Here is a 9,117-nt window from a genome sequence, read left to right as displayed (position 1 = left end):
AGCTGCAGGGCAGAGGACCACCACCCTGGCTCTGGCCCCCACCGTGGGGCAGAGGAACACCGCCCTGACTGCGACCCCCACCGTGGGGCTATGTGGGGAGCATAGTCCTGGCTCCAGCCCCTGCCATGGCTCCAGCCAGGGCTTCAGCTGCTGACAGTGGAAGCTGAAGAAGTCAGGGAGGTCCAGTAAAGTCATGGAATCTGTGACTGCCTTGACCTCTGTGACTAAATAGTAGCCTTAGTTATCAGCACAACCTGTGTCATTTTGTTTACCAAGATTTTCTTACATTTTATAGTCACATTCTTCGAAGTGACACGTTCCAAAAACTTAGTCATAAGAGTCAGAGTACAGCAAATGAAAGAAAGTGATACTAGGGGTCAAATTTTGTTCTTGGTTATGCTGGTGCAAATCCGGAAGTCAAGAATTATTCTGGATTTGCAGAGATGTTAATGAGAACACTGAGTGGCCCTGTCACTTGTACCACCTTTGCCTATATATGGAACAAATGTGCACAGAGAAGCAGCTACACCTCCATGTATATGTCTTGCTTGTCCTTCTGATTCCAAGAGTTCACATAACAAAGAAGCCTTTAGAGGGAAGACGTCATAAAATACCTCTGAGCCTTGAGCAGAAAGAATTGTGTTCTGTTGTATAGCTGTCATACACTAAAGCTGTCCGCTTGCTGCTGGTGAAGAAACATAGATATTTTGCAGTGACTTAATGTTATGAGACCTTCCTCTCTTATTTGCCAAATAATCTCTATGGAGGTGGCAAGTTATCATCTGTCGTTAGGGCCCAACGTGAGAGTCCCACGTACAAAGTGTTTGCAAGCTTGAGTCAAAATGAACTGACACTGACTTCATCTACTATAATTTTTTTCTTTGACTTCTTTGTCCTCTAATCTTCTTGAAACTAAAGAGTATACAAAGTGTTCTGCTGGACCAGTGTAACATCCATTCATAGAAGGAAAGAGTGCCAAAGGAAATCCTGATATTATTTGCTATTTTTTCCAATTATTTCATTCAAATACACGACCAGCTATTAGGAGGCACTCCAAATGCTAATACGATATGAGCACCAGAGTAGACAGGAATGATGGTCCAGTGACTTGGGCACTATCCTAGGAGTTGGGAGATATGCTGTCAGTCACTGCTCTGCCACAAACTTCCTGTGTGACCTTGGGAATGTCACCTGGCCTCTCTGTGCCTCAGTTGCCTAGCTGTAAAATTTTCCCGACCTCATGGGCTGTAGTGAGAATAAATACATTAAAGATTGTGAGGTGCTCAAATGCTATGGTAATGGGGGACATATAAAAACCTGGATAAAACCTGGTATAGTGTTAGAACTTCATATAAATTCTGAATGTTAATCATGTTGAAAGTGGGACTGTCAGCATAACATTCAATGTATAACAAGGAACTGTAGAAGCAAGACAGTGCATATTTAGGACTTTTAAGAAATTCTGTCACTGGGGACAAATCTAATCTCTTAGCTCCACAGCACCATCTATGCTGTTACCCTGAGTTAGTGTTACCTACATATGAGTATTAATTGCTGATGGATGGTGTGATGGCATGGACTAGGCCCAAAGGCCCCCTGTTGGAGGCCTCAGGGTTCTGCCAGACCCATCCCAGGAAAGGAGCAGTGGAGAGATCCTCTAAGCAGCCTAGAGTGGTTGTGAGGAAGCTGCTGGAATGGGGGCTGCTGGAATGGCCAATCAGGGGCCAGGAGGGCCCTATAAAAAGGATCTGCAGAACAGAGCAGCAGTCAGTAATTGTTTGGAGCTGGAAAAGGAGGGATTGTGTGCTTGGCTAGAAGAGCAGCAGGATCATGGACAGCTAAGTGGGGGCAGGGCCTGGGGGAGTGAGAGGCTCCTGGCTGGCTGCTAGGACAGAGCCAAAGACAGTTTGCTAGCAGGGACTGGAGGAGCAATGAAGGAGCTCCTAGCTGGCTGTAGGGATTAAGTAGGGACTGAGCTTGGGGAGGGTTGCAGGAAGATAGCGTCTCCAGGGAGAAAGTACTGGGGATACAGCCCCAAACCAGGGCTGGACTGGTTTAAAGACCATGGACACACCCACTAGGGGGGGTGCTTGTGAAAGGTGAGTGCTGACCCTGTTACAGGTGGTCATTACAAGTCTTATTGTTAGGGTGCTAGCGCTCTTAATATGGACCTTTTCAATTATTGTTTAAATCTAAAGAAACAAAAATACATTGTAAAGGGGTTGGCTTTGGGAGCCCACCATCCTCTGCACCCTGGCATGGAGCAGAGCCAGGTTTTGCACAAGGCGAATTAGTGAGGTGGATTGAGTTGGAAAGCAGGGGCAAGGTCAGAGGAGCAGCTGCTGTATAAATCCTCTGGTCTTCATCCCCTTGCAACAAGTCACAATGCATCAATGGAACGCTGCTCCTCCAGTCACTAGCCTGAAGTTTTTCCACAATCGCTTCCCAGCTTCAGAAAAGAATTCCTTCACCTTTGTCCCCAATATGAAGATGTCCAGCCCACGAAGCGAAATGGACACTGGGTTTTTGCATTTGGATTAGATTAATACATTGTCCTTACTAAAGAGAGATGTTAGATGATAGGTACATAGATAAGAACCTAGCTAGGAGGTTCAGGGAATTAAAAACCACATAATCTTTTTACTTCTTGCTCAGATCCAGCCTAAAGTGATAGTCTGGCCTGTTTGGTGGCCAATGTAAAATAAGCTAGTGGTCTAAGTCTATTTCTAGAGGAAAAAGTGTCCAATCATAGAAATTGCTACCACAGCTGGCACTAATAGATGCCTTTTGGGCTTCCCTAGTGGATAGGCCAAGTACCAAAATGGCATGAAAGCAGAACTATACAAGTCTTCAGAGACAGTCCTTCCAAATGTGTCGTCTAGATCACGGGGGGATGCTTGCACTTCCCATGATGTACCTGTCTATGGATAACTGCTGATTGTACTTTCTGTTCTCAACCCACCACCCTCTGCAAACACTAAATTTATTTATAAAAATGTAAAATCAAATATAATAATTGTACTAATTTGTAATAAGGTGGCTTGCCCCTTAAGGGTGGAGGGCTGGGGCCAGCCCATCCTGATCACTGAAGGAACTGCTCCAGCTCACCTGTTCCTCATTAACAGCCTGGATGGGGCCTGATGGATAACAACTGATTCCCCTATAAAGGGCAGTAGGATGGTCTACGGGAGGTGGGGGGGATGTGGTACAGCTCAGAGCACTATAGTGAGTTGGCAGGCTCCTACATGGAAAACCTTGATACTAGGGGAGCTGAGAGGACAGAGCCAGAAGGCTGAACTCCAGCCAAGTAAAGGCTGAGAATGGATGTTGAATTAGGACTCAACTCTTGGAAGGAGGGCAGGGAATTCCCCACCTAAAAGAAAAATATATTGAATGATGGGGTGTGAACTGGAGGTTGAGAGAGAGAGAGACTATGGATTGGGAGCCAGCTTTAGAAAGACACGGTGGGGACTCCCTTTCAAACTGAACTAAGGTTAGGACCTTATAAATAAACTAAGCTAAATAAAATAGACCCCAAGAGGGGAATGTTTTAATTACCTTTGGACTGAGTTATTGGGGAACCAAGAGGGGAAAAAGTGGCAGGATGCCACAGAGTGACATCTGGCTGTGAGGGGGCATTCAGGAGATGGCTGATGCTACTACAGAACTATACCCTCACAAATATACAAAATCTAGTTCTAAAATCTAATGTTAGTAACCTATGACTAAACAAACATGTTGAGCTTAAATCTGAATGAGAAACTTCTGTGAGATAAAGTCTTTTGTCATAACATTAAAAAATAGTTCCTGCTTTGATTTTTATTTGCAATACGCAGCTTCTAGCAGGAATTATCACAGAGCTGATGTGGCATATGGGTAGTGTGATATTAAAAATGCCGTTAGATATTGAATAGCTAGCTGTTTCTCACAAAGACAAGCAAATCATAAACTGATCATTTATTCAACTCTTACATAGCACAGAAACCTGAGTTACCCTAAGAAGAAAACTGACAAAAATACTGCAAGAATGTAGGAAAATGTCAGAGATCTGAAGATGTATCAATAAATCAGGTTTCAGAGTAGCAGCTGTGTTACTCTGTATCCGCAAAAAGAAAAGGAGTACTTGTGGCACCTTAGAGACTAGCAAATTTATTTGAGCATAAGCTTTCCTGAGCTACAGCTCACTTCATCGGATCACCTCAGCAAATAAATATATCACCAGTACAGTTTCTTAAGACTCTTTTCTTCAGTCTCTGGTCATCAGTCTCCTGTTTCGCTCTCTAACTTTCCTGTCTGAAATCATTTATCCATTTTTTTCTTTTCTTGTACAGGTGTTGAGAAGGGTCCAGTCATCACAGTACACACAGTGCTGCTAACTCACAAGCTGATCACAAGCCTCCTGGATTCATATGACTAGGAGAGAATCTTTCATTTAAAAAAAGGTAAGTTTCTAGCCCTTGTGATTACAGAGGAAAGTTTCAAAATCAGAACCCTAATGGCTATGGTACCAGAAGGAATATAAGAAGAATGCAAAAGTTATTTGTAAAGTGCTAATGATTTTCAAACCAAAGTCATGATTTTTGAGTGCTTGGGGTTGGCAATACTGTACTGGCAAAGGCTAGCAGAGGATGAGCTCTGTGTGTTTGCAAAATGTGAGGCAGAGCAGTTCAGAGGCATGGAGGTGTTCTAGTACAGTATATGATACATATGGATTGGAATGTGACCCCCATTTTGGCACCTCTCCCACAGGCTTCCATTTTGGAGCCTGAATCGGCCTCAAGCAGGAGGTGAGGCCCTCTACCCACAAACATTCTCCATCTCTATGGTCAAAACTAGATTGTTCCAAATGATGGGTGGAGTCGCATAGCTGAAAACAGAGACTAGAAGCCAGACCTCAGCAGGTAGGGACTATGGGATACATCCCCATTGGGGATTGAGCATCTCATGCTCTCTGAGCTCTGTGTAGAAAAAGGGCAGGGCCAGAATACAGCCTTTGGGATCTTACTTCTCAGGGAGTTGGGCAGGCAACAGCCCGTCAGGGAGAAAAATGTAGAGGGAGAGAGAAGAGTCTCCCACTGATTGGTGCCTCAAAGCACCTCCTGCCTGGTCTTCTGTGGGGCCTCTAACATCACTAGTGATGTATACATGGCATTTGCCTCTGAGACAGTGTTCCCCTTTCCATTCCTCTCTTCCCCTCATCAGCATGTTATCAGGAGTGCTTGCTCCCCCTTCTTGAATGGCTGCTGGAGTTTGACAGGAGGGGACCTCTCCCCTGCATCAGCTTGTCAGTCACCAGTACTTTTAAATCATAAACCCAAGCATTTAACTTCAGTTTGTATTTGTACTTCAGTTGATTGGAGTTTAAAGGCATTCAGATGTCTAGTAAAGTTATTTTCACTTATTTTTATTGCATACCTACCACTGGAGCAGAGCAACTGATACTGTGATGAGGGACCATGTGTAGAGTATAAACAACCTTTCCTTTAAAAATAAAGGAAAGGCATGAAAATTAAGTAATGCATATTTGAAAAATATACCGATTGGGAACTTTTATGAAAATAAAACAGTGTCCAGATTCCGGACCTTAAGCCTTAATGAGAACTATTCATTGCTACACCACTTATTGACACATTTACTTTCTGTGACTTCAGTACAGTTAGTGCATATTCCCTATTTATGTCAAAAATGTCCCTCTGCTATCTGCACAATATCTTACTCTGATACTTGACTCTCCCTACCATATATCCATAGATCTCTCACTGACACTAACAGAAGATACATATGCTCCTAGAAGTTGACACAAATGGCTGTTCCATGCATGTAGTGAGAACCACGTTGCAGAACTGAGCACTACTAAGTGGAGTAGAAAAAATAACTTTACTCTTAATTGAAAGGATAGGATAAGGATAGGACAGTAGGATAAAACCCCTGCCAGTCATCAGTTAAGAGTAAGTGCAAGTTAGATGCATGTAGGAAGTCCTAAGTAATCTGGTCAGTCAGTAGCATGCTTAAATGTTGGTGAAGTCAAAATGTTCAAGGTTAAAAATAGACAAAACCAGTAACATAATAGTAGATTACATTGCATTACATTTGTATGGTGCCTTGCATCCTAAAGGGTCATAAAGTACTTCACAAATTGTACACACAAACATTCAGAAGTAGTCACCTCTGGCATGGCATGGGGCAATCAGTGATCACACAGCAAGCAAAGGAAGAGAAATGATGGCCAATTTTTTAAAGGTACCTCAGACCTTTAACAAGTACTCCTTTTCTTTTCAGAGCAGACAGAATCTCTGCCTTTAACATCTCCTTTGCTACACCATATACAGTAGACTGCAAGCTACTTATCTTGGAAGAATGAAAGGCTGAGTTGACTCTGCTATGATGTGTTTTATATGAAAATAACATGCGTGCATAGGAAATTGTATATAAATTTTAGGAAGCAGTATAACTCTTTCATGCATCTGGCCATAAACTGAGATACCTTTGGCACAGCAAGGAATAATTACCTGATGTCAGACGAGGAACAGTGAAATTTAAAGAGGGAGTATAGAAGTGTCTTCATAAGAAAGCAGTCAGAAAGCTGATATTTGAAATGGATTAGTAAGAAAATAATAGATAAGCAAGTATAATTGGCTACTACTGAGTTAATTTTGGTGGGCTGTGGCAGGGGATCAAGAGGAAGGTTAGCCATGCTGCCTGATATTTGACTATTTTGGTCCTGGGAAGGAATAAAACTTTGCAAGAGCTGCTGTTAATATAATGTTGGCATATTTTAAAATATGAGATCACATAAAAGCAAGCAGAGGTGTGGGATACTCATATGATTAACAAGTTGTGTTTTGTTCTGCACAGAGTGCTGTTTTTATAAAAGGAGAGAAGAAACAGCAATGTAAGTGTGCGTGTGTGAGAGAGAGAGAGATTAGGGTATCTAGGAATCGAGCTAGCAAATAGTACCAAAATTATACAAATATATTTATTCAAACTTTTAGATTAATTTCCTTCAGTGTTTGTACTCCTTTTTGTGTTATTGCTGTGAATACTCTAGTAAATGAGTTTACTGGAAGATTCATGAAAATGGCTAATTTTAAGTGTCACAGAATATTCACAGAAAGCACATTTCAACTTTGCAATATCTAGTTCTTGCATAAAGAATCTGCTTCAAAGAGTTGTGCTCATCTAGTCAGGGCATAGAAAAATACCATGCCCATCTACCATGCCCAAACTAATTGAATTTGCAATCAGTACAACTCAAGATCCGATTTGTGAATATCAAATACTTGAAGCAGTACTCTCAGTGAATACTTTGTGAAAAATCTGTAGCCTAAAATATGTTCACATTAAGCACATATTGAATAAATACTTTCATGGAAGTAGCTTTGATCTGTTCATTCGCAGTTCAAAAAGCAGAAAAATATAGCTGAATTCAACAAATCATTTGCGTTGATGACTAGAGCTCTTAGGTACTATAGTAATACAAATTAATAACCAGTACATTGTCTCACACTAGCTAAGTTCTAACTGCACACAGTTCACCACAAAATTAATAGTTCTTCAGAGTGCTGTACTGCTTTAGTCTAAGTGCTTATTACATAGCAAGTTTCTGGGGACCAGAAGACAGAGTAATTTCTGAGTATGAGTGGGATTAGGTCCCTGATAGGATCGGATGTGAGGATTGTCACTTACCCTCTAGAAAAGAATCTCAAATGGTGGAGGCAGCTCGGAAAAATGTTCTGCTGCTCTCAAAGCTGGATGGACTGATTCTACTTCAAAATGGAGGCAGCTGCAGAAGTGAGGATGATGTGCCTTGAGATCCTGTGCAGACTGAGTTAGACAGCTTATGATTTGTCTATAAAATGAGGATAATAATACTTAGCTATCTTTCAGAGATATAGGAAACCTTTATTACTGATGTAGTAGCAGGCTATGCCTGATTCTTATGTGGGTAGATGGTCCTGGGAAGTGTTGGAAAGAACCTTCCTTTTGCTTTCTTCAGACTTCACACACAAAGGCTAGGCACCATTGCAACATAAGGACTTGCTCCCTTTGCATTGTGGTTATCAGCTCGCTTCTCTGCCACTGCCACCTCCTCCTCCTTCACCCCATCTCTCTGCTTGGCTGTTAACTGTGAAAGCCAACATTACAGTAACTCTCCTGATTCCTTTGAACATCATCTGCATTAAAGACTAGATTTTCAAAGGGGTCTCAGTCTAACCTCTAACTGCATGCTAAACATTGTACTTGTGGGTTTTATGTCATTTTCTGTTTGAGTCCTTAAGATTGTGTGTACAGAAGCCACAGGACCTGATTATAGTGGCATAACTAACTCCACTGACTTAAAAACATTTCCTCTGATTAACCTGCAGCAGAATATATCTGTGTGTCCACACTCTACACACTAATGTCATGTCACAATATACAAGGCATGTCTTGTAAGGTATAATTTGCTGGTCAACGTCATCTTGATAAAATGTGTGGCAACATGGAAGTTAAGATGTCTCTGTATGATGTTGTTAACACATGTTCCAAACCCCACCGCCCTACCCAATCAGAAGTTGGTAACCAGGTCTGTCCTAGACAAAGGAGCATGCTCACCTTAATTTGCATTTAAGAGTCATCAAGCAGGGAGGGGAAAAAGAAAGCTCAAACAGGTGAGAAAAAGCTAGCAGGGAACATCCTTCCAAATAAGCATTTTGTCTTCTAATGCCCAGTTGGAAATCGTTTTTCAAGAGGGGGACTGAAACTATAAAAACGAGGGACAAACACCCCAGGGCACCCCTCTATCTCTCTCTGTCCATTGCATTCACTGCACCTGAAGAGACAAAGGAAGCAGGTGTACTGGGTGAGCTAATTCCCAAATGACCAGCAGGAGGTGCCACGCCGGTGAGTCTTCACTCTGCTACACCCCCTCTCACTGGGGCAGACTGCAGTCTGTAATGGCCACTCATCATTGGCAAGGGGGTCAGACCAGCTGCCTCTGCTTATCCCTGGGCTACACCTCTGCAGCCCTGGTACCTGCATAGGCCTTTATCAAGGCCTCAGCCTTGGGAGTTGCCAGGCTGGAGCTCCCCAGCTCCTCTTGCGCTTACCCAGCACTGCTCTGCTTCAAGTAACCTC

General features: G+C 42.5%; 1 long non-coding RNA gene across 1 annotated transcript; it reads left to right on the top strand.

The window, feature by feature from the left end:
• The first annotated feature begins 1,769 nt into the window (after positions 1 to 1,769).
• Positions 1,770 to 8,486, top strand: LOC122459782. The gene is made up of 3 exons (XR_006280688.1): positions 1,770 to 2,099; positions 4,332 to 4,442; positions 7,694 to 8,486. It is a non-coding gene; the product is annotated as an uncharacterized LOC122459782 (long non-coding RNA).
• Positions 8,487 to 9,117: the final 631 nt, after the last annotated feature.

This window comes from Dermochelys coriacea, chromosome 4 (genome assembly GCF_009764565.3).
Source record: "Dermochelys coriacea isolate rDerCor1 chromosome 4, rDerCor1.pri.v4, whole genome shotgun sequence".
NCBI lineage: Eukaryota > Metazoa > Chordata > Testudines > Dermochelyidae > Dermochelys > Dermochelys coriacea.
This window is presented reverse-complemented; position numbering and strand designations above follow the sequence as displayed.